Here is a 26,689-nt window from a genome sequence, read left to right as displayed (position 1 = left end):
GGATCCAGGTGGGGAAACGGGGCTCAGAGAGGCCAAGGACCTTGGCCTTGGGTTACACAGTTAGTAAGTGGCAGATCTGAGCTTTGAAGTCAGTTCTAAGTGACACAGACAACCCCCCCCCTTAGCCATTATACTCTCTTCCTAAAATAATACCTGTCTGTAGTAGGCAGTTCTGATGTGACTCCTGTGATCCCCTGTGTAATCCCCTCCCTGTGAGCATGGGTGGGACCTGTGACTTGCTTTTAACCAACAGAATATGGTGAAGGTGACAGGAGGTCACTTTGAGCAAGTGACAGAGGACTGTGACTTCTGTCTTGCTAGCAGACTCCCTTGATTGACTCTCTTGCTGGCTTTGCTGAAGCAAGTTGCCATGTTGGGGAGGATCATCCCACAGCAACTCCAGCCAGAGAGGGTGACCTTCAGCCAGAGAAGAACGGAGGCCCTTAGTCCAATATCCTTGAGGAACTGAAATTCTGCCAACAACTGCTTAGAAGCTTATCTGTCCACACTCGAGCCTTCAGATGAGACCCCACTCCTGGCTGACACCTTGATGACACCTCCTAAGAGACCCTGAAGCAGAGGACCTAGCTAAGCCATTCCCAGACTTCTGACTCACAGAAATGTGTTTTTTTGTTTGTTTTTGTTTTTCTGTGAGTAGGAATCAGGTCTCCTATTTTTTTATTAACAGTTTTTCAATAGATAATATGTGAACATGGTACAAAATTTCGATGACACCAAAGGGCATACAGTGAAAGGCACAACTCTCTCCTGTCTCTATGCCTTCAGTTCTCTCCAAAGGAAACACTTATGTAGTTTTTGAATATATCTTTCTAGATGTACTTTATAAATATCTACTGGCACTTATGGGAAGTGCTTGAAGTAACCTACCTTTGTCTCTGAAATCTTGGCCTTCAGCCTGCTTTCAAACCCATTGCCTATAAATTCCCTTTCAGGTCATAACCACTCTGCTTTCAAAACCAGGTAAAGGCAATGCAGATATATTTTATCCTTTTTTTTTTATTGTCAAAAGGGGTTATAATGATGAGAGCACACCCACATATTCTGATTTAGACTACAGCCCTCTAACCCGTTAATTCTTTGTTTCAACAATTGTCCAGGATATACACAGAAATGTGTTTTGTTTTAAGCTACTAAATTTGTAGCACTTGATTACACAGTGATAGGTAACTAACATATTGACCTTCACAGAAAATTTACTGCACCCCAAGCAGACTGTATATGTTCTCAGAGGGTTAAAACCCTCTGGACAGAGCTGCGAGTGGGCAGCATTCTCCACGTAGAAAACTGAAGGTCACAGGGTGATTTCAGGCAACGTGCACAGCAAATCTTTACATCTTTATGAGCAAAATCAGAGAACAAACCTCACCACAAAATACAGAAAAGCAGACCCCAACTCTGAAAGAGCACCTTGTCCTACCTGAGAAACTAAAAGAGCTGGAACTAGGACACAGAAGTCAGTTCCTGGAAGTGTGCAAATCAGTATAAATAGAAAAATTCAAGAGAAGCAGAACTTTCCAAGCCAAGAGGGCACCTTTCCTTCCCAGCAGGGAAAAGCTGAAGAGAGTGTGTATCAGAGAACAGAAATTACCTTCATACCCAATTTTATTCTCCTTTCTTTGGTGTTTGATGCTTAGGGAGTATATTTCAAATATACTCCCATTTCTTCTTCAGTGCTTTAAATAGAAAGCAGATGTTTCCGGATGGCAGAACGTTTCTTTAGGCAGACAATAACAACCTACCGTTCCCTTGCATAGTCTTTTTAGAGCTGAATAAACACCAATTGTTGCTCATTGAACACATTTTGGAACCTGACAGTAATTGTCCCCAAGAATAATTAGACACTGTGAAACAGACATATGCCTGGAATATGAAAAACACTCGGCAGACAGACCACTCCCCCTTTGAACGATTTCTGGCTCCATGTGAAATGATTCTGCAAAGAACTGGCATGACTACTTTTTGCAGAAAAAATAAAATAAAAATGATAGTTTAATTTATGATAATCCCTCACTTGCAAGGTTCACCAGGCTTTTCCTGACAGGAACCTGTAAAACCTCATGATTCTTATTATTCCTGCTTCTACCTGCTTTGAATTAAAACAAACCGTTCAGACATTACCTTACAGACATTTAGACATGTTTCAGAGTCTCAGAGGATGCCCTAATGAGCTTACCTGGCTTGACTCTTGAATCCTTCCACACACCATGCATACAGCACAAGAGAAAGGAGCAGCCCCAAGCTCGATGGGCGTGGCACTGCCCACCCGGCTTCAAAGACCTTCCCTGGCTCTATGCCCCACAGGACCAGCTCCAAGTGCATCAGAATGATCCACAGACCCCTGAGCACCTGTCCCTGTCCCCTCACCACACAGGCTCTGCTGCTTTTCTGCTAGCACTTCCAAAGCACCTGCATTTTCACATGACCATGCACACGCCCTTCACTGGGGCTAAAATATCCTTCCCCCCTGACTCGCCAGAAAGGCTCCCACTAGTCCTTTGAGTTCTACCATAGCATCTTTTCTTCTTTTTTTTTTTAAACTTGGGCAAGGTAGTTATCTTTCTCTCTCTCTCTCTTTTTTTTTTTTTAATATTTATTTATTTGGCTGTGCCAGTTCTTAGTTGCAGCACGTGGGACCTTCACTGCCTCAGGCGGGATCTTTAGTTGCAGCCTGCTTGATCTTTTAGTTGCGGCATGTGGGATCTAGTTCCCTGACCAGGGATCAAACCCAGGCCCCCTGCATTGGGACCACGGAGTCTTAGCCACTGGACCACCAGGGAAGTCCCCTACCATAGCATCTTGAGACGTCTAATTTGTGCTCTCAGGATGCAGGCCCTGGACTGAGCACCTGTCACGAGGGAACAGAAGCATGGGCTCATCAGGCTGTCAGCCCTCATTCTAGATGCTCAACAGGCCCCTAGTTGGCAGGGTCAAATCCCTGAGCCTAGGAAAAAGATCTGGGGGAAAAAGGAGATAATGGACAAAAGGTTTAGCACAATTCTTTCATGCAAAGAATCTACCAAACTCACAAGTATACTGTAGTTCTACTTTCACACAAAATCCCCATAATAAAGTTACCATTATTTGCAGATAATAGTATCACACATCTAGAACACCTAAGAAAAAGTGAATAGGAATAATGAAATCCAGTAAGGTGACTAGGTACAAAATTACTAACAAAAAAAATAACATCAATAGCCTTTCTATATATACAAACAACCAGAGAGACAATATAATAGATTTTAAAAGATCCCATCTAGAGTAGCAGCCAAAAAGATACAATTTCTAGGAATCAATTTAAAAAGTAAGCAAGATCTGCACAGAAAAAGTAAAGATAACTTCTCAGGCATACAAAAGAAAACTTTAATAAATAAGACATCCTGTTCTTAAATGAGAAAAGTAATATACGCAGATGTCAATTACCCCTAAATACATACATACATTTAACAAAATACAAATATCAACAGAATTATTTTTAGAGCTAGACAGGGTTATTCATGTGGAAAACTCAACATGAGAGGACAGCCAAGAAAATTCTGAAGATGAAGAGCAATGAGGAGGTTTAGCCATAATGTAGGCAGATATTGAAATGTATTATTATAAAGTTACAGCAAATGAAATGAAGAGCTATGAGCAAAGAAATAGACAGACTAATGGAACAGACAGAATCTAGAAGCAGAAGTCCAAGGAATTAAGTATATGATGTAGGCAGTATTACCCATCAGTGGGGACACAGAAACCATTCCATAAACCCTGTTAGAACAATGGACCAGCAACTCCCTGGGGAAAACCTGCACCTGCTGGACCTTAGCCAGAAGTCCATCTCCTTGTCTGGTCTGAGTCCCTTGAAGGGGGTCACAGCAGACCCATTCTATTGAAGTGATTTCCATCTGCCCCAAAACTGCCCAGATTAACAGAGCTGATAAGTGAGAGATATCACATAAGTCACATTTGTCACAAATCTTCGTACTCCACTGACTAGGGATTCCCTTTTTGGGTCACATTTACATCACGGAACAGAATGAGGAAAGTACCCCTGATGAACACTGACAGGCTTTCTTGATGACACTACCTTTATCATAGAGGGCTTGACAGTTTTTCAGGAGCTCTCAACCCACGTTCTCCTGCGGGTTTCCTGTGATGTGGGTTTGCATAAGTTCTGGGACTGGTTCACAGGCTGAGGGCTGCCCCAGAGGGCCCATGAGGTCCATTGCCATGTGCTTTGGAAAAGGGTCCGTACTCTTCAAAAGGGGTGGTGGGCCCAGAGCAGTGGGTGAGGATCCCAGTGGTCGGGGAGGGGAGAGGCAGAATTTCAGAAAAGCAAATCTGTGATGGAAGGCAAGTATTTGTATGGGGTGGGTGAGGGGCTTCTCTGAGGATGCAGGATAGGTAAACATATGATGGGAAGATGAGACCAAGGACGGGATCAAGGAAGAAAATAACACTCACCAGCAACACTGCAAGACCATCTCGTGTTCAAACAGCACCCTTCTACTCCTGGAAATTCCTCCCCCTCCTCCAAACGTCCCCCTCTACCCCGGGCCCAGAGTCCAGCAAATCTGGGTTTAGCAGGTGAGGGGAAAATGACTCTGCAGACATGAGAGGTATATTCAGAGACTGGCAAGTATTATTTGTGGCTACAGGAGTGGGTGGCAAGAGATGAGGCCTGGGGACTTCCCATGGCTAAGACTCCATGCTCCCAATGCAGGGGTCCCAGGTTTGATCCCTGGTCGGGGAACCAGATACCACATGCACGACGCAACTAAGAGTCTGCATGTCGCAACTGAAAGATCCTGCATGCCGCAACAAAGACCCGGTGCAGCCTAAATAAATAAATAGGTTTAAAAGAAGAGATGAGGCCTGAGGGTGGGCTGAAGCCAGATAGCCATGGATTCCGAAAGACACGCTAAGGAAATTGGTCTTTATCTTGGGGGCCACCGTCTCCAACTGTGCTCAGTGGAAAATTTATGTCAAAGCTATTTTCTCTTCCAAATACAGTCTAAGAAATATATATGTAGGAAAAATGTTAAATGCACTTGGGTAGTTGTTCTCATAATTATGGGATATCATCATTAAGAGATTGTGTTCTCTACTCAAGACTGCTGGGTCACAGGTGATGCACCAATGCCCGTCTTTTGAGTTGCACATGGGCATGTCACCTGCACTTACAAACCAGCCACCGAATCAACAGGCACCTTCTATGCATGATATTTCACCTACGGAAGGTATCCTAGGATTTCAACATACATTTGTGATTTTACTCTATATGTGGTCTATTGAACATTTATACTAAAAAAGGTCATTCCACCTGAATCTATGGTGATAAATGGGAGTTTTAAAACAAAAAGCAGAGTTTTATGATTCACCTGCTAGGAACACCAAAAGCCAAGAACCAGAAAACATCCAAGTGATGATTTCTAAAAAGTCAGGTGGCAAGCGGCCAAGTCATAACGATTAACGATTCCTGGGACGGCTAATTCAAGAGAGTGCAAAATATTGCCGAAGGAGCAGTCTGTGTTCTTCCTTTTGCTGTAACACATCTGTGCACATAGATTTTCCTGTTACACTGCAATGCAAACAAAATAGAGAAGACTTTATTCTGCGTCTGCGATGAGGGTATGACTTGGCAACATCATTCCTAATTAAGCAGATATGATTTTCTTATAAGACTGGAAAAATAATGTTCTCAATTTTAAATGTTGAGGGCTTTTGTATTCATCTACAGTAAACATAAAATGGGGGGAATGGGGAGTGACTGGTAACAGGTTCTGGGTTTCCTTGAGGAGGGAAAAATGTTCTAAAATTAGACTGTGTTGATGATTGTACAAGCTCTGAATATAGTAAAAAGAAATCAATGAATTGTATATTTTATATAAGTAAACTTGTACGGTGCATGAGTTTTATCTCAGTAAAGCTGGTTTTTTTTAAAGATCAAGTGTAGAAAAGGATAAGAGGGAAAAAGACCCAAGTTTTCTGGCTTGGGCAGTTGAGAGGAAACGTGAGTCATGACGAGTGGACCTTGCCTGTGGACCATCTGTAAGAGATGTTAGAAAGCAAATGGGGGACTTCCCCGGTGGTCCAGCGGTTAAGATTCCACACTGCCAATGCAGGGGGCCTGGGTTCGATCCCTGGTCAGGGAACTAGATCCTGCATGCCACAACTAAAGATCCCGAGTGCCGCAACTAAGACCCGGCGCAGCCAAATAAATGAATAATTTTTTTTTTTTTTAAAAAGAAGGCAAATGGGACCCCTTTTCAGGGTGACTCTTCAAGGTTAGAAGACTAGACTGGGGAACCCACTGCAGCAGCTGAGCAGAAATCACAGGTGGATGAAACCACACAGGGTGAGTACACAGGCAGAGAGGAGGAGAGGGACAACCCAGCTGGGGGACACCCAGGACAGGGGTAGGAAGAGGATCCACCCTTAGAGATGAAGGACAGGGGTCAGGAAAGCAGCAGGGGAGCCAGGAAAGAGCAGGGGAGCTCAAGAGTCCTCAGGGTCATTCAGGCTGACAGAGCTTTCCAAAAATCCAGTTGGCTTCGTATCATATTGGAAGCCACCATGTAGCCCAACCTTTATCGGGAAAGGAAAACAAAGTGATGGACATATGAAATATATACCAAAACGACTTAACAGTCCTTATTTCGCGTCAGGAACATAAGAGGGTTTGGGTTTGATTCTAGTTCCTTTCTTGGCTCTTTTTACCTGTCAGAGACAAAGCTGAAGAAGAGGAGGGAGGCTCCACAAAATCATGCTGCTTCTCTTTGTTGAGAGTAAGTGGGGGGCGTGGTGGTGGGACGGCGGGGACTTCCCTGGTGGCACAGTAGTTAAGAATCCACCTGACAATGCGGAGAACATGGGTTCGAGCCCTGATCCGGGAAGATCCCACATGCCACAGAGCAACTAAGCCCGTGCACCACAACTACTGAGCCTGCGCTCTAGAGCCTGCGAGCCACAACTAATGAAGCTCACATGCCTAGAGCCCGTGCTCTGCAACAAGAGAAGCCACCGCAATGAGAAGCCCGAGCACCGTAACGAAGAGTAGCCCTCGCTCGCCACAACTAGAGAAAGCCCGTGCACAGCAACCAAGACCCAACGCAGCCAAAAAATAAATAGTAAATAAACTTATAAATAAATTTATTAAAAAAAAAAAGAGTAACGGGGAGACTAGTTCAGACTGTGGAACAGTACATGCTCCCTAGGAGGACCTGATCATCTGTGTAACCTTGGCCAAGTCCCTTCCCTCAACATTAACAGAACCACCTCAAGGGACTGTTTAGATTAAATGTGATAATATATGCAAAGTGCTTTCTTTCTTTCCTTTTTTTTTTTTTTTTAACGTTTTGGCCACACTGCACAGCATGTGGGATCTTAGTTCCCTGACCAGGGATTGAACCCATGCCCCCCGCATTGGAAGCACCGAGTCTTAACCACTGGACCGCCAGGGAGGTCCTGCAAAGTGCTTTTTTGTTAGTAATAGCAGCCAGTTAAAGGAATATTATGATAATATATTAATTACACGCGTGAGACATCACTGCAGGGAAGACAATCCCCTTTTCCACCTTAGACAGCTCAATATGCCCAAAGAGACCTAGCTCTCTCTCCCTGTTATCATCAGCAAATTAAACAAAAGAGAATCTTCAAAAAGAATAACTGTGCACTTTCACAATTAAAAAAAAAATTTTATAGCTTAAAAAATTTAGAAGTCTGGGATTTATTTTTTCCTTTACTGGCAAATTAGTACTAACTATGGCAAACTGGTTTTGTGGTTCATTTTTGTCTTTTGGGTTCCTGGGTAGCAGCAAGGGGGATCCTAGTACCAGTTCTAGAAACCAACTGCGGTTAAGTATATAGCTTACCACTCTGAATTTGGGTTCAGGGGGAAAAAGCTCTTTTTGTTTTCCTAGGAACCACTCGTGTAAAACTAGAATCGCATGGTGTGAAGAGGCTGGTAACTTGCCAAGTCAATTGCAAAAGGTGTAAAATACAAAACCAAAGGTGCAGACATACCTCAAAAAAGCACTGCTGATGTATTCATTTACACTATCTATCAGTTGGTCTCTCAGGCTAATAGATATTTTATGTGTGTATTATAATACACAATTTTCTACAAAAATAGGTGGCAAGTATAGAGTCACCAGACTTGGTGCGCGCGCACACACACACGGACACACACATACATATACGCAAATACAGAACTGGCGAAATTTAAATTTCATGGATAATTTTAAAATTATTTTCATTGCGCTATAATTCAGATATCATAAAACTCACCCTTTGAAAGTGTATGGTTCAGTGGTTTTCAGTTTACTTACAGCATTGTACAGCCATCACCACTATTTAATTTCAGAGCATTTTCATCACCCCCAAAACCCCATTCACACTCATTACCAGTCACTCCATTCTCCCCACCTCCAGCCCCAGGCAACCCCTGATCTACCTTCTGTCTCTATGGGTTTGCCTGTTCTGGACATTTCATATACATGGAATCACAGTATGTGGCTTTCTGTGTCTGGCTTTTTACACTGAGCACAATGTTTTCAAGGTTCCTCCCTCATGTAGCATATATCAGTACTTCATTCCTTTTTATGGCTGAATATTAATCCATTGTATGGATACACTACATTTTGTCTCTCCATTCATTAGTCGATGGACACTTGTACTGTTTCCACCTTTTGGCTATTATCAATAATGCTGCTATGAATATCTGTGTACTAGATTTATGTGGCCATGTGTTTTCTTGGCTCTCGGGTTTATACCTAAGAGTGAAAGAGTCATATGGTAACTCTATGCTTAACTTTCTGAGGAACTGCCTGGCTTATTTCCAAAGAGGCTAAACCATTCTGCATACCCACCAGCACTGTCTGAGAATTCCAACGTGCCTGCATCCTTTCCAGAACTCGTTATTGTCTGTCTTTTTTATTACAGCCCTCCCAGTGGGCATGAAGTAGAGGCTAACAGATACCTAACACATCTCTAGCGGGACAATGGTGTACTTGATGAAGGTGACCTACACCCTAGGTAGACAGACAGAATGTGTGCCCACTCTGGGCCTCCACTGTCTTACTTGGGTCATTGCTGTCCCAGGGAGGAACCCACCTCACACTAGGCTGCCTATTTCAGGGTCTCTTATGAACAGAGAATTTTTTTAATGCTTTTAGAAATATTGAAAACACAGAAAATGGAGGTTTCGAGAGAGGCAAGGAAGGAGTTCAGTAAATACCGAAGCAAAGGGTTTTCAGGTAAGGCAACCTTGGGAGATACAAGCAAAGCTGTAGACTGTGGGCAGGTCATATCTCAAAGACTAGGAAGATGTTCTCCTGGGCTCTGCCATTCTCCCCTTGTCTGGAGTGGCCTGGACAGAGTTGAAACTCAGCATCCCTGTGGGCTGGGGAGAGGTGGTTATGGAAGTCCCCAGTGCCTCAAGAGCATGTCTACTGTTCTTGCTTTGCTTCCAAGCTACTCTGACCACCTCACAGAGGCTTGAGCTACAAGAAGAGAGCTCTGGATCCTTCCAGAACTTCTCTTGTGCAGCTGGAAGCCCCTTGGCTGCTTCCGGACAATGGTGCCTGCTGGTAGAGACCGAGAGTCTGACTGAGAGTCTACCTACAGCCCAGAGCCTTCCTACCCCCTTGTCTTGGCCACTGTCTTTGCTTCTGTGCCCAACAGCAGCTCTCTCTCAGGCTACCTTCTTTAAAAAGCTACAGAAGCCACTGCTTAGAAGAGTAAACTACGACAGGCAGATGGTAGGTTACACAGTCAAGCTCTACATGCCTTAGGGAACGGTTCTTGTCCCAGTCCCCCTGCCTGAATCCTTTTCTCTAGACTCTCAGGTCCAGGTTCCCTGCATGGCAGAGTCCCTCAGCCTGGGGAGCCTCAGGTGCCATCTCTTCTGGTCGTTTATTCAAAAAGTGTGCTGGGACTGTGGAAAACAGTTGGCAGTTCCTCAAAAAGTTCAACACAGAATTACCGAATGATCCAGCTATTCCATTTCTAGGTATATACCCCCAAAGAACTGAAATCCGGGGCTCAAACAGATACTCGTACACTAATCTTCATAGCTGCGTTATTCACAATGGCCGAAAGGTAGAAACAACCCAAATGTCCACCAGCAGATGAATGGATAAACAAAATGGGTTACATATATATAATGGAATATACTATTCAGACATAAAAAGGAATGAAATTTTGACATATACCACAACACAGATCAACCCTGAAAATATGCTGCTAAATGAAATAAGCCAGACACAAAAGGACAAATACTATATGATCCCACTTATATGAATCAAACAGCCGAATGCATAGAGACCGAGAGTAGAATGATGATTACCAGGGGTTGGGGGCCGGAGAGAATGGGGCGTTACTGCTTAACAAGTACAGAGCCTCTGTTTGGGACGATGAAGAAGGTCTGGAGAGGGGCAGCAGTAACAGGCTCACGACACTGTGAACGTTCTACCTGCGACTGAATTGCAAACACACTTAGAAGTGGTTAAAATGCTAAACTTTGGGATTTCCCTGGCAGCCCAGTGGTTAAGACTCCGAGCTTCCACCACAGGGGGCGAGGGTCAGGGAACTAAGATCCCACAAGCTGCGTGGCGCGGCCAAAAATAAATAAATAAATAATTTTTTTTTAATGCTAAACTTTACGTTATGTATATTTTCCAACAACAGCGGCAGAGTGTGCTGGGATGGAGCAGGCCTCAGGAGGATGGGGCAGGGAACAGCAACCCTGAAGAACAACAGCTCAAAGGTAGCAGAGGGAAAACTGCAAACAGTGTGCATTGAAAGGGCAGGTGGAGCAGAGGTGGGCAAGCTGGGCAAGCTGGGCAAGCGGGAGGGAAGCCAGGGAAGACGGCCAACACCAAGCCCGGGAGCTCAAAGCTTCAAGGAAGGAGCTGTCCAGAGCCTCTAGCGGCTCCGAGGATGCTGAAGACTGCAGAGAGCACAGAGACACAAAAGTGTCCACAGCACTTGACAGCAAGTTGCACCTTCTCAGTAAAAAAGAACTGTGAGCTAAAACAGTGAGAGGTTTTTCAGCATCAAACTGCAAAGACTAAAAAAACAAAAACAAAAACCACTTGCCTGCTGAAAAAGTTCTGGAGATGGATGGCAGTGATGATTGTACAACAATGTGAAAGCACTTAATGCCAGTGAAGTGCACACTTAAAAATGGTCAGGGACTTCCCTGGTGGTCCAGTGGTTAAGACTTCACCTTCCAATGCGGGGGCGTGCAGGTTCAATCCCTGGTCGGGGAGCTAAGATCCCACATGCCTCATAGCCAAAAAACCAAAATAAAAAAAAATAAAATTTAAAAAAAGATGGTACATCATATGTTGTGTACATTTTACCGCAATAAAAAGAAAAAAGATTAAAAAAAAAATCCAGCCTGCTAGAGTGGAACGCATCTGTCTCTTTTACACTACTAATGGGGTATGACCAGGAGAGCTCTCTGGGAGGCAATTTATTGAATCAGTAATAAATTGATTAAAACTGCATTCTCCTGGGACTTCCCTGGAGGTCCAGTGATTAGGACTCCGCGCTTCCACTGCAGGCAGCATGGGTTCAATCCCTGGTTGGAGAACTAAGATCCCACATGCTGCATGCGGCCAAAAAGAAATGTGTTCTCCTGAAGCCAACAACTCCACTTTTTTTTTTTTTTAACTTCTTTATTGGAGTATAATTGTTTTACAATGGTGTGTTAGTTTCTGCTTTATAACAAAGTGAATCAGCTATACATATACATACATCCCCATATCCCCTCCCTCTTGTGTCTCCCTCCCACCCTCCCTATCCCACCCCTCTAGGTGGTCACAAAGCAGCGAGCTGATCTCCCTGTGCTATGCGGCTGCTTCCCACTAGCTATCTATTTTACATTTGGTAGTGTATGTATGTCCATGCCACTCTCTCACTTCGTCCCAGCTTACCCTCCCCCCTCCCCGGGTCCTCAAGTCCATTCTCTACGTCTGCATCTTTATTCCTGTCCTGCCCCTAGGTTCTTCAGAACCATTTTTTTTTAGATTCCATATATGTGTGTTAGCATACAGTATTTGTTCTTCTCTTTCTGACTTACTTCACTCTGTATGACAGACTCTAGGTCCATCCACCTCCCTACAAATAACTCAATTTCGAACAACTCCACTTCTAGGAACCTATTCAAGGGCAATAAATGAGGACGTGCAAAGGTATGAGGGCAAAAGGACAGTCACTGAAGAGCTGTTTATTACACACACCTCCCCTGACACACACACAATCCTTGTAAATAACCTAAATGCCCCAAAGTGAGGGATTATTTAAATCAAGTGTAATATACCCATGCAAGACATACCCCTCAGCCTTTAAAACTTGTAGTGCTTACTAACATGGAAAGATGTTCTTTTTTCCTTTACCCATCATGATTTATTCTTGACTTCATTAAATTATCATTCAATGATTTACATCCAGAAGTTACTGAATAAGGAGGCCAACAGGTGTTGCTGAGTACAGTCTGTGTCCCCTTTCCTTCTGAACAGAACCAGCTAGGACTTGAAGGGCTTCAGTGTCACTCAAAATCTCTTCTTCAAAGAAAACAAAACAAACAAACAAACAAGAACTCATAGGTTCCAGAGTTCCAACAAAAGCTCGCCAACACTAGGACTATAGATGTTACTAAGGACGTATAGTATTAAAATGAAAAGAGCTTACAAAAAAGCATCCTACTAAGATCTCATTCTTATAAATATGCATACTAATAAAAATATATATTAACTTAGCAAATATCTACTCCACAGCTCCATAGGAGAGCTATGCTGACCGTTGGGAATACCCCAGAACAAGACCACCACGGCCTCTGCCTCAGAATCCAGGGAGCTCTGGAGCTACCTGTGTGTGCATGAGGAAGACCGGGGAACGGTGACGACAGAGCTGGGGTTTTCTCTGGCAAAGGGAGAAATGAGGGTTATTGAATGCACGTGAGGTGAAGACAGTGAGCCTTGCTACAACCTGAAATTGTGTCTGGGCAAGAGAGAGGCCGGTGTCGCTCGCTTCCCATCCGAGAGGTCAAGTGTAGAACCACCTGGACCAAATAAGACAGGTGTGAGAGGACCCCAAACACCACGGTTCACAGAGGGAGAGGGGTAGGTGCTCTGAAGAAATTTATACAGGGACTTCCCGGGCGGTCCAGTGGTTAAGATTCCATGCTTCCACCACGGGTTCAGTCCCTGGTCAGGACACTGAGATCCCCCATGCCGCGCAGCCAAAAAAGAAAAAAGAAAAGAAAAAAAAAAAAAAAAGCGCGGTGCCAAGAGTTAACATTATATTGTATACTTACCATCTTGCAAAGATCTTCTGTTAAGTGTTCTTATGTCACACACACACATATAATAAGCAAGAAGGGCAGGAGGAAGTTTTGGAGGGAATGGATTTGTTTATGGCATAGACTGTGGTGATAGTTTCGCAGGTGTGTTCTTATCTCCGAACTCATTAAGTTGTGTACATCAAATATGTACAGCTTTTTGTATGCCATTTATACCTCAGTAAACTGTTTTTTCTTAAAAAGTTTAGCTAGCAAGGGAACAGAAATGACAGAAGCTGGATGGGGACTTGGCACCAACAGAACTGAGACCCAAGGTGCCTTCTAAGTGCCCAGGAGCTGGGCTGGATATCTCCAAGCCACGGACTGCCCTGGAAAGAGCCAGAACCCTCGTTTTCAGTGGTTGTTTGGGCTTGTTTCTAACTCACAGTTAATCCACTGGTGTCCAACCTACTGACCGAGAAGTGGCCATTCATTATTCGTATCTTCCCTGTGGACCCCACTGATGGAAAGATGTTGACCTTCCAGGCAGTATTTATGAAAGAATAATTTGTTTTCTCACTTCTTTATGACTGAAGTCATGTATAACTCCCAAATAGCTTTCTAATCAGCAGGATTTCACCAAGGTGGCCTCAAGAACTGATAGGATTCCAGCCAAAAAGGAAGGTACGTTGGTTACCTGCCCAAGCAGCCTAAAGCAGAACAACTGCCCTTTGTCTTGGGGAAATAATAAAATAGCCTGGACACTGGTTCCTATCCTCCCAGGCCCCTGGGTGGGAACTGCTGGACAGCCATTTCCTTTACACCCAAGGACATTGCACATGACGCCAAAGACACACGGGAAGGCGCAAGCAGAGAGGACCTGCCCCCGTGGGGACAGCAACAAGTCCCAGCACCATGTAAGGCAGAAGTGACATGTTTAGTGGTTAACATTATGAGGCTGAAACACTGTATGTCTTAAGAGAAGGAAGCCTAGTAAATAAAAATAAATCCCTTGTTCTAGAGCCACCGTGAGTTTACTCTGACATGCAGAAACAATGCACCTCTCTCCAGCCTTTTATTTGCTGCAGTCCCATGCACACAGTTGGGCCAAACTATTTGCTGAACTAAATGATTTGTCTTCGATGTAATGTGGAAATTATATCGGATGTGCCCAACGAAGCAAAAATTCCTTTCTATTATTACCCACAATGTCAAGGGCAAATGTGTAAACAGCTCATCTGGCCCAAGAGTTCAGGTGTGGGGGCCCCAAAGCAGGCCTCCTTCAGTTCCGGAGAGCGTCCCTGGGACAGCTGGCGAGGCCAGAGCTCTACAGGACTAGACCCTACACTCCATGGAGCAGCTCAGAGTCAAGAGTTGTGGAGAACACCCGGGCAGTGGATTCCCAAGGACACCCGGGGCCAAGAGCAAGCAGGGCTACTGGAGCCCTGCATCCTCCAAGCATCCCGGCCCAGACCTCTATCTACACTCCTAAAAGCCCTTCAAAAATCTAACACTTGGCCCTAGGGACAGAGAGATGAATGAGATGCTGTCCCAGACAGCACATACTGGCAGTGACACCGAGTGAGTACTGGGTGAAGAAAGCCAGCACCTAAGGGTGCAGACCTGAGGGCTCAGGTACGGCAGTCAGAAGTCTTTGCCAGGGATCCTCGATCTGGTTGGGACAGTGCCCAAAAGCCATGGGACAGGACATCACAGGGCTCAGATTCCCCTCCCACTGGGGGCTCATTTCCATGTTCTACTTGAATATCAGGCCCCACCTTAGCAGGGGTGCTGGGTGATCCACAGGGGCTTACTTGCTTGTTCCCAAGTTCTTCTCCATGGAGCTTTTCCAGACGCTCACTTCCACAGCTTCAAGAACCATCTCCTCGTGATGACGCCGAGGTGTCTGCCCAGGTGTCTGCACCTGCACCAGCCCAGGTGTCTCTCCTGAACGTGGCGCCCACACCTCACCTCCCTGCAGCCCTATTTCAGGTGCTCCCACCTTCGGCTCTGTCAGCACGGCAGAATCCTGAGGAGTCGCATGCCAGCACACAGCAGGAACATGTCTGGCCTCTGTCCGCTCCCCTGCAGCTCAGGCCCTTAACCTTCTTCCTAGCAGCGTCCTCAAATGGGCCACAGGTGTGCTGAGCCATGAGTCTGCACGGCACAGAACTCGGAGGGCATCCATCCATGGGTGTGGCTCATAAAAGCTCTGCACACTGACTCTGTCAACTGCCTGGCAGAAAGCAGGCGTCTGGAAGGTGTCTTGAGAAAGAAGTGGCTTTTTTCTCATTTGTACAAAGATGTCACGGCGTTGGGAGGAAGGCGCTTGTTGACAAGGGGATCTCCTCAACCCTCGGGTGCACGGCAGAGCCGGGGACGACTGGAGTGCCCAGGCTGGTCACTTCTGACCATGAGCAGTCTCGTCCGTTTACCCATGAGCTGTACAAATATTTTCCGTGTGTCCATGACGTTAAGAAGATTGGGCAGCTCTGGCCTCGCTTACAGCCACAGCCTCTCTCTGTTTCTGGATCCTTTCTGTTGGCATCTAAACAAGCTCAGGTTTCTCCCGTTTGCACCACCTGTAAGGCCGCGTGCCTGCCCCACCCCACACCCCCTCCTGCCCACAGGCCACTGCTCCGGGAAGCAGCACCAGGCTGCTCACCAGGAAAGGATCCAGGAGGACCAAGGCCCAGTAATGGGGACAGTCTAGGTGGGCCACGAAACCACCCCCGTCCAGAATCCCGCCATCACTCTTCCACCTGGGGCGCCTCAGGTGCATCATTACACATGACTAGTCTAACAATTCAGTTCTTCAACTCTCCCCACTAAGAGGTTTCATGGGTCAAACTGACCTCAGACTCCAGCATTAGTTACAACAACAAAAAAAAAAGTCAAAGAGTCAACCAGGAATTAAATGGAATGTCCAGGAAGAGTTCAGTTAATACATTACCACAGTAGAGCACTAGATCACCATTTAAAAAGAGAACATTATTATGACTATATAAATATTGTTCCCTGCAGAGCCAAGAAATGTGCCAGGAATTCTAGTTCCTTCTGTACAGTTCCAATGTCAAGAGCCAAGTGCTCCTCAAAGGGAAAAGTTCCCAGCATCCAGGTCAAAGAGAAGCTTCTCCTCTCCAGCTGTCTCCCCACTGTTCAGAGCAGGTGGTGGTGGTATCTTAGTGCGTTTCACATTTGGATCACAACAGGCTTGCGGTCATTTTTCTTTTCTGTGGCATTTTTCTATTGCCTTCTTTTTCCTATTGAGAAAAGAAACACAGCCCATCTTCCTATAACCCTTGTGGTCTTCCAGCTTCTTGTTCATTCTGAACATTTCCTGGAATCCATTCCAGTCTCTGTCCTGGAGATATTATTCTTGGAGCTGACGACTTCCAGTTCTAATTTGGACTGGGTGCTTCTGAGGCCCACTCACAGCCGTCTGTCTGGAAGTTCTTTTCTTCAGGCTCCCAGAAGCTACCAATTCTCTTTCTGCCCCCAACTGCCTCCTTCATAGGCTTCACCCTTGTTTGGCTGGTGTAGACCCTCAGAATGAGTGGGAAGTAAACGTTTAAGTCCTTGCAGACCTGTAACTGCCTCCACTCTCCCCCCTGACACTGGATGAATTGGGCTAGGTGTATTTGCTTCCCAGGGCTACACATGACCACCAACTGGGTGGCTTAAAACAACAGGATCATTCTCTCACAGTGTGGAAGCCAGACGTCCGAAATCAGTTTCACTGGGCTAAAACCAAGGTGTCAGGAAGGTCAAGCTCCCTCCAAAGGCTTGAGGGGAGAATCCGACTCCTGGCCTTTTCTAGCTTCCAGGGTTGCATTCCTTGACCTCTCCCTCCGTCTTCAAATCTCTCTCTGCTGAGGTCTTCATGTCCCCATCTCTCTTCTGTATCTGTGTATAGTAAAATCCCCTTAGGTCTCTCCCTCATAGGGACACGTGTGATTGCATCAGGGCTCACCAGGATAATCCGCCATAATCTCCTCATCTCAAGATCCTCCCCTTAATCACATCCACAGACCCTTTTTTTACCTTATAAGGTAACACAGGTTCCAGAGATTAGGGCCTGATATTTATAGGGGACATTTTTCAGTCTACTCTGCAGGATATAAAAATTTTTTCCAATGGTTAAAAAATTATTTTCCCTCAGTGTCTTGAAGGCCTGGTTTTACTATTGATTGTCTTTCATCCATGTTACCTGATTAGACGTTTATTTTGCTGCCTCTTCCTCTCTCTGATTCCTCAGCATGAGAGCACTCCTCGTTCCCTCCCCAGCTAATCTAACTGAGTAGGTACCATGGCTTCAAACACCATCCATTGACCCCAGATCCACGCCGGACGAAGGAAGGCTTTGTTCTAGAAGGCCAGCACCCACACCCCCAGCCTTGCCTCTGCCAACGAAGTTCACCTGTCCTCATTTTCCCCTGAGACCTTCCATTAAAGTCCCAGCTTTCAGCACCACGTCTCATTTCTGCCCTGGGATGGACCTGCAGGCTTAGTTGAGAGGCTCTCTGGGGTTCTTGGGCAGGGCAGACTGGCCCGCTCCACTCGGGCCCACTGGGCTCTGGGGCTTCTCTGCTACATTTCTGAAGTGGCCATACCTCCATCTGCTTTCTATCGTCCAGAAATTTGTTGCAATCTCTCAGCTGCTGCTAATCCCCTCCCATTCACTTTGCTGTCATAGGATTATACTTTTAATAATCTCTTTATTATCATTTTAATGGGTTCTGGGGAGGAAGGGTAGACAGAGGCACATGCGCTGAATCCTTCATCTTGGACTCTAAGTTAATCTCATTACCTTTTCAGTTATAACTTGCATATGCCGCAGAGATAACAGACGTTCTATTCTAAGCCCCTTGTCCGTGGGCTCCCATTGGTGGGAAATGGGAGTGGGGACGGCAGGTTTCGGGTTCACATCCCAGCTTGTCACCTCCCACCCACCTCCCACGCACACAGACCCTCCTTGTCTGAGCACTGCCCCTCCTGACACAGATCTGCCAGTGCGAGTTATGAGACTGGCAGACTGCATGCAGGTTTCCTCTTTCCAGGATTTTTTTTTAAAAAGCAAATTACTTCTGTGGCCTTCCCTATAAGGCCGGAATACAGGCACTGGGACATGAAATGAAGAGAAGGGACAGTGTTAAATGGGGAACATCTTTTGCAGGTTCCATCAGCCCAAGAGAACCTTTTCACTCAAAAGCGAAGCCTGCATGACACATCCCTGCCTCACCAAGGCTCAAGTTTAAAAATAAACACGGGCATTTGAAGGAGCACAAAAATAATTCGTGCCCGAGGCTCCGCAGAACCGCATGGCACCAGGTGTATGCTGACCCCGCAGGAGCTGAGACAGGCCACGTTCAATAGAAAGTCAGCCCTTGTGGACCTCAAACGAGCGATACACGAGTAAAGGGAGCCTTTTTGTGCTGGATTCCCTTGTACTACAGAGCGTCAACTGCACCCCATTCAGACCAACCACGGGCATCTGCTCTGTCTAGCTATTCATACAAGGGCTGTGAAGGCAGCCCCCAGCCCCAGCCCCGGAGCCCAAATCCAAGACCTCACCCAGCCTTTGTCTCCTCTTCCCTATCAACCCCTGCACCAACGTACAGGATTAACAAAACAGAAGTTCCTCTCACCCATACCTGTGCCTTCAGAGGAGCTGTGCCTTCCCCCTGGAATGCCCCCTTGTTCACGGCCACCCCCCGCTTAGCCCACCCCCACTGGTCAGGATCCTACCATCTTTCAAGACAAAGTGCAGTTTGGTCACCTCTTCCATCAGGGGCACCTGGGTCCACCACCAGACTGGATTCTCTCTCTGGAGCCCAGCTTTCTGTGTCTCCTCTGTGGCCCTCATATTATTCTGACTTGTCTTTGGGTAGCTATAGGTGTTCTGTACCCCCCAAATTGGACTGTAAGCCCCCTTGGGCAGGAATCAGGTCTTCATTTCCAGAGCCCCTGCAGCACCTTGATAGAGGAAGTGTTTGAAGTTGTGGCCAGAGCTTTGAGAGAACCCAAGTCACAGAGGGCCCAGAGGGACTAGTCGCTGGCTGGTGTGACCCCTGTGAAATTCCACAGGGCAAACAAGCAGATTTGTTTGAAAGCAGTGGGAACCCCTCTCTACAGCAGAACTGCTAGGTAATGTTTTCCTTCCAGGCACACATACACACGAGCACACATACACACGTGCATGCACACAGACACACACAGGGGCATGCAGAGATATACCGACCCTCTCAGCTCCAGGCTGCAACAGGACAGCTGGAGGCCCAGCTTACGGCTTCCACCAGCAACGCCTCCCTTTACCCCAGGTGCTGCACAAATGACCTTTCCCGATGCACTCTGCCTGGCCTGAAAGCACAGCTCTACCGGGGTGAGCTTAAGGGCCAGGACTACGTTTTATGTGCCATGTCACAGCCAGAGCCTGGCACCCAGAAGACATGTCTTAACAAAGTGGTGAGAGAATTCCCTGGCAGTGCAGGGGTTAATATTCGGCACTCCCACTGCCGTGGCCCAGGGTCCATCCTGGTCGGGGAACTAAGATCCTGCAGGCCGCCTGGCGCAGCCCAAAAACAAAACAAAAAAAACAAGGGGGTGCAGAGAGAGAACAAAAGGGTCCGAGCAAACAGGCAGTCAAGTTCCATTTATACTTCGTTAGGTTTGGAAGGAAATGTACACAGCATTGGTAGGTCTTCAGCAGACAGAAATAAGTGACTATTAGAAGAATGACATGTTTTCCTATCCCACTGTGCTCTGGTTATGATGAATCAGATGGGGGCTATTTATCATACTGGATCTTCTACAGGTTTTTCTCCCTTTTGGAAAAGGTCTGACACTCGACTTTTAGCAGACCCAGGCAGCTAGCAGGTGTCCAGACAGTTGGGGCCTACGTGTGCCCAGAACAGCCCGTGCTCCTTCCCATATACCAAGGACACACTGCCTGTCCCCTCCGAAGGCCCAGATGGCCTGTGTGTAGACTTCTCCCCACTTCCTTATCTCCTCCAAGCGCTCTGCATCAAGCTTCCATCCTCAGATTCACGGGTTTCCACGCACGCTCACATTTGCAGCGCAATTCGTGTGCCTCTCTTCTCCCAAGGCATCTGGTTTTTAAATAGGAAATGCCTTTCCATGTCCTAGAGCAATGCTGAGATCTACTCACCAGATCTCGGCAGTACCTCGGAAAAGGTATTTCCTAGAGGTCCTGGCATGTATTGATCACCTGTCGGTGTCTGGCATCGTGCTGGGCACTGACATACATAGCTCCCCTCATTTTCCCAACAACCTTGAGAATCAGTGTCTGTGTCTTCATTTTACAGAGGAAAACAGGGGGAAAAGATTAAGTAATGCACCCAAGGGCACACAAAGTTGTCAGGCGGGAGTCACCTGGGTCACCTAAACCCAACACACCCCTCAGGCTCCCTTCCCACTTGTTCCATGAGGCCCCACACCTGTGTTCCCTGACCCTCCTCCCCAGGCTGCCTCCCCTGCCGCCATGTTCAGGCAGAAGCCCTCCTGAGGACCTCAGCGGGTCTCTGGGCAAACAGGTTCATCCTTATCCATCTCTTACCAAGGCTGTCATCCCAGGCCTTAAGGAATGATCCAGAAATCCAAATCCTGCTCACCAGCAGCAACCGCACAGTCCTTCCCAAAGTCTCCACAGTCAGGAGAAAACCCAGAAAATACCTCCTGAGTCCCCCAAACCTTCAGGTTCCTGGCCAAAGGCTCACAACTCCTAGAGGTGCCCCTGGGGCCTGTCTGGACCATGTTGATGAACCACCCACCAGGCAGTAAGATGGGGCAGCAGGCAGCAGCTGGCCCACCGGGTGCTTCAACAGCTGGCCTCCTGGGTGGCCACAGACAATGTCCATCTGGCCCACCTGGGTCTCTATGCAGCCACCAGTCACCCAAACAGGTCTCTTCCCACTGCAGCCCTAAACAACTAACTCAGGAAACCCCCTTGTCTCTCCAGCTCCTGTCCACACTCACCCCTGATCTGTGAGGCAGGCCTCCTCCTGACCATTCCAGAGTTCGTGCTCCCTATTGACCTTTCTGGACCACATCCACCCACCCACCACCCTCTCAAACAGCACTTCCCCTGGGAAGCTAAGATTCTGCACTCAATTTCTTTCTTTTTTTTTTACGTGGACCGTTTTTAAAGTCCTTATTGAATTTGTTACAACACTTCTTCTTTTTTTTTTTTATGTTTTGGTTTTTTGACCACGCGGCATGTGGGATCGTAGCTCCCCAACCAGGGATGGAACCCACATTCTCGGCACTGCAAGGCGAAGTCTTAACCACTCCAGGGAAGTCCCGACACCCAATTTCAATGTGTGGGTTTCCCCCCACACCACCAAGCAACTGTCTGAGACACCAGCTGGGTGTCCTACAATCCAACTCAATTCTGACACCATCCACCCGCAGAGAGGGTCAGATCCCACAGGTTACAGGTTCAGTCCCACAAGACCCCTGCCCACCCCCACTTCGTATGTCAATCACAAGTCCAGTTACCACCTGTACTTCTCACCAGCTGGCGACAGATTCAAGGTCTCAACAGTTTGATTCATTTGCTAGAGCAGTTCACAGAATTCAGAGAAACATTTTACTCACTAGATCACTGGTTTATTCTGAAAGGATATAACTCGGGAACAGCCAGATGGAAGAGACACATAGAGCAAGGTATAGAAAAAGGACTCAGAACGTCCCTGCTCTCTCTGAGCGCCACTCGCCCCAAATGCCCACGTGTTCACGAACCTGGAAGCTCCCTGAACCCTGCCCTTTCGGGTTTCTATGGAGGTTTCGTTACAGAGGCGTGACTGATGACATCATTGGCGATCGACTCAACCTCCAGTCCCTCTCCCCTCCCCAGAGGTGGGGGAGCGTGGCTGAAAGTTCCAACCCTCTAATCATGTGGTTGGGTCCCCCATCCTCAGGTGCTTTCCCAGTCACCTCATTAACATAACAAGACACCTGTAAGGCTCTCTTCACAGGAAATTCCAAGGGTTTGAGGAGCTCTGTGCCAGGAACAAGACGAAGATCAAATATATATTTATTATAAATGATCACAGAAGCCTTCCCCAGCCTCTCCCTTCCAGGCCAGACACCCCTACCATCTGCCCTCGCGACACCCTGTACCTCTCCTGCAGAGCACAGCTGGATGACCAGGCTCCTCTCTACCTCTTCTTTCCTCCCTCAAAGTCCCAGGTCTTCAATCTCTTGTCATCAGACTCTGTCATCCTCTACCCCTCACTGCTGCTGTCAACCACCAACCCCGTGTCACTCCCCCTCGTTTCTGGATGATTTCAGGATCACAGGCCCTCTCTCTCCCGATTCTCAGTCATTTCGACCCACACATACATGATCCTTCCAACTGGCCTCCTAACTGCTTGAACCCCCCTCAGCCTCTCCAACTCCCTGTCAAAACCTGTCATTTATCAATATCTCCAAACCCGTCTATAATCTTCATTCCATGCGTCCCACCCTCTGCAACTGGCACCCAGTCACCCACCGTGCCCGGTTCCTACTCCCAGTCACCTTTACCTGCTCTATTGCTCATGGCATTTGTCACCTCTAATATGCCATAAAATTTACTTCTTTGTTACAGTTTGATTTATCGTGTGTCTCGTTCAAATGTAAGTGTCACAAAGGCAGGGATTCTTGTCTGGTTCACCACGTGCAGCACCTGGTAGACGAGATACTCAACAAACACTTGTTGAATGAATGACTTTTACTTTTGTAATTATTCAACCTCCATCTCCCCTGCTATACTGTAAGCTCTACAAGGACAGAGGTCAAATCCGTCTAGGTCACCCCTGGAAGTACTCAGTAAATACTACGTAACTGAGGGAACGGAGGAGCAAAGTTCATATTCAAGAACTGCATTGCTGGGCTAAACCCGCTGCTCGCAAGGGCAACTTCCACCCAGACTGCTTGGACGCAGCTCTGTTCCCACTGGCGGCCACCTGGATACAGGTGACCTAGATAAAGCTGTTGATTCTGATAAACCCAAGCATGAAGCATCAGAAGCCCATAGGCACGGAGATCTGAGCATAAACAGTGCTTCCTGCTGCTGCCATGCAAATATTTGCTCCCATGGATGTGGGGGAAGTTCATTTTACCTGTTACCAAGAAGAGTTTCAGAGGCTACCTGAAAAAGTTCATTCTAAAAACAGATTACCTAGAAGACGCTCAACCATGAACTTCCTCCCAGCAAAAGACACTTAACGAGATCCTATCTAGGTTTCAGATCATAATTTCAGTCTGTGACTTCCCCTTCAAGCTGCACTCATGACTCACTAGGTTAGTTTAGCCATTCGTGGGTAAGGGATTTGCTCTAGGAAAAAAACATACAAAGAAACCACACAATTTTTGTAAGATGCTCAAACAGAACCAAATGTCACTACTTCAGACTTAGTCTGACCTCTCCCCTAGGATGAAGGGGCTTGAAAAGCACTCCCATTTGTGGAGATAAAGTGCTGACAGGGAAACCAGTCCTGAAAATCACATCCCTCAAGCACCTTCCAGCTCTGGTTCCTGACAGGCAGCTCCTTCTATTACAGCCAGGAGAGGCCCAGCTACAGCAAAGCTGCCAGGACACTTGGGGGGAAAAAAGTTCTCGTGCATCTTTCAGACAAACAATGCAGGCAATCAGCTAAAGCTTGAACCCCTGGCAAGTGTGGGCGAGATCCTGATGCACAGCCAAAAAGCAGGTGAGAGCAATGTGGGCTTTGGCGAGCTTACCACCCTGCCCTGTGTCAAGATTAATGTCGACATAACTCATCCGACATAGACCCAGCCTAACAGGTTTACTTACTGGGGACTCAGATGCCTACTACGTGATCTGAACATTGTCTTAATAGATGTGATTGCAACATACAACTCAAGAAGACTGAAGAATTAAGTCATTCTGAGAACCTCTACTGAAATCTGAGAAAAAGGACCAGAGAGAAACTGGAAGAGAGAAGGATGAGAAAAGGAATGGGTTCGGTAGATTCAGGGCAAAATCTGTAGAAAACTCAGCTGCATTCCGGTGGTGATGACTTCCCCACGAGAACACACCTCTTGCAAAGGATCTCCTTCATCCCTCTCCAGAGGAGGAGAAGAGGAAACACAAGAAGAAGCGCCTGGTGCAGAGCCCCAATTCCTATTTCATGGATGTGAAATGCCCAGGACGCTATAAAATCACCACCGTCTTTAACCGTGCACAGTTTTGTGCGTTGGCTGCTCTACTGTCCTCTGCCAGCCTACAGGAGGAAAAGCAAGGCTTACAGGAGGATGCTCCTTCAGACAGAGGCAGCACTAAAAGCACCCTGAATCAAGATGAATGGGAAACCACCCCAATAAGCACATTTTGGATTTAAAAAAAAAAAAGGAAGGAAAGAAAACTCAGCTGCATGAACAGTCATGGGTTCACATCAGACTAAATACCTGTTTATTACCCCTGCCCTTTGGAAGGTGTGCTAACAGAGCTTCCTTAAACACATCTCTTTTCTTTTAAACCTCAAGCTGTACTTTTGAAACAAAGATTGTTTTTGTCATGGAACTGTAAAAGTCTCAGAGTAATACAACGTATATAACCACCAGCCCACTCAGAGTCCTGGCTGTGTGACATTAAACAAGTAACTTAACCTCTCTGAACTCATTTCCTTATCCATAAAACATGAAGCTTAAATGAAATAATGCCTATAGATAATCAACAAATATTACTTCCCTTCTTCCTGGCAGAACTCAATCTTCTACAGAATCCAAGTAAGACACCACAATGACCGTCTAGCATGACCTATGTCTGTCCAGCAGACCACTCTGTGGCCTCACAGATAAAGAACCTGTGTAATTAGAGAACAGGAAGAAAGCTGGGAAATAATCGGCCAGTTCTGAGATGCCACCATGGCTCCTGAGGGGAGGGTCATCCGCCAGAAGATAAAGTAGCCTTCTCTCCCCTGCAGAGTCTCCAGAAATCTCCACCAAGTACATATAGAAACCAGTGCCAACACTACAGTGGTTGGGAGGATGCAGATGTGGCCCGAGGACACGGTCATCTCACGTGTGCAGTCACGTGGCAGTGAAGGGACAAATAAGACCAACTAAGAATTCACGGGGCTGATACAAACAGCTGATGGATGCAGCCTCTCAGGGGAAAACTTGCATTATATCACATGACACCTTCATCGGCTTTCGTGACATTTCCAGGGCTGTGCCAATTTCGACGGGTGCTTGCAAGGCAGCTGTTTGAAGCTGCATCCCTTTCTCTATGAGGAGAACCTCCTTGGGCACCCAGCCAAGCTCTCCCCCTGAGAGGCTCCCAGAGGTACAGTATGACCAGGCCTGGGCCACACAGCCATGCTTGGTGTACTCTACTTAATTATTTAAGGAATGAGGCATTGTTTCCTTTGTGGGCAAAGCTTTCAGAATATTTAAAATTCACGGGAGAAGCCAAGGAGTGGGTTTTTTTTAGCTCCCTCCCTTGAAGTAAGGGATATGGCTTTCAATCAGGTTGTGGGATTCCAATTCCAATTTTCCAGAATATTCCATCCTTGGTGAAACATGCCTGCTTTAAAAAAAAAAAACAGGGATTCCCTGGTGGCGCAGTGATTGAGAGTCCGCCTGCTGATGCAGGGGATACAGGTTCGTGCCCCGGTCCGGGAAGATCCCACATGCCGCAGAGCGGCTAGGCCCGTGAGCCATGGCCGCTGAGCCTGCGCGTCCGGAGCCTGTGCTCCGCAATGGGAGAGGCCACAACAGTGAGAGGCCCGCGTACAGCAAAAAAAAAAAAAACAGAGAAGAAAAAACAGGGAGGAAGCCCTGACAAAGGCCAAACTCGATTAATCATCAGTTTTGTCCCATGGGAGTCACTTTCAAATTTAGCGGATCAGATTCTGTTGGTGCCAAAGTCAGGTAGGAGCCCAACTATTGCTTGGGAACACGCTGGTTGCAGGGAGGTACAGGGCCCCCCTAAGACAGGAAGCGCTGCTCAACCCCAGGTCCAACTCAGTGCTCGTCTCACCCAACTCCACATCCTGGAAGAGATGCCACAGGCCATCTAGGTGGGCACCTGAGGGCCCACAAAGGTGGGCTCACAGCCCCGGATAAGACATGGAGAGGGGCTAGGCACACCCCATGGCAATGCCCAAGGAACACGTCCCCACACCTCAGAGGGGTCACCTGAGGCCCCAGGATGGGTGGAGGGCCCACTCCCTAAAAGGACAGTTAATGCACTGTCTCCAAAAAGGCAGGCACGTTTCCAGGGAGCCTCTGCACCCCAGAGCCGCACACCTGAGCATGTGCAGGGGGTTCATCTCTCCCAGCGAAGCTCAGCCCACAACATGGTCTTCCCGAGGACAGGAAAACCTGGCAATGCCCAGAGCTGTGTGCTCCTCAGAACAGGAAGGTCTG

The 26,689-nt window shown here is 47.0% G+C and overlaps 1 protein-coding gene and 1 pseudogene across 3 annotated transcripts in view; one reads left to right on the top strand and one right to left on the bottom strand.

Annotated features, from left to right (window-relative positions):
* Nucleotides 1-26,689, bottom strand: part of HOMER2 (homer scaffold protein 2) — a 93,033-nt gene that overhangs the window by 47,876 nt on the left and 18,468 nt on the right. The gene's annotated exons all lie outside the window — the stretch shown is intronic.
* LOC113610849 (40S ribosomal protein S27-like) lies at nucleotides 23,052-24,653 on the top strand (annotated as a pseudogene).

The sequence above is a fragment of the Aethalodelphis obliquidens genome, unplaced genomic scaffold (assembly GCF_003676395.1).
Source record: "Aethalodelphis obliquidens isolate GAN/ISIS:26980383/991018 unplaced genomic scaffold, ASM367639v1 scaffold65, whole genome shotgun sequence".
Lineage (NCBI taxonomy): Eukaryota > Metazoa > Chordata > Mammalia > Artiodactyla > Delphinidae > Aethalodelphis > Aethalodelphis obliquidens.
The sequence above is the reverse complement of the archived record's forward strand: the minus strand, read 5'-3'. Positions and strand labels throughout refer to the sequence as shown.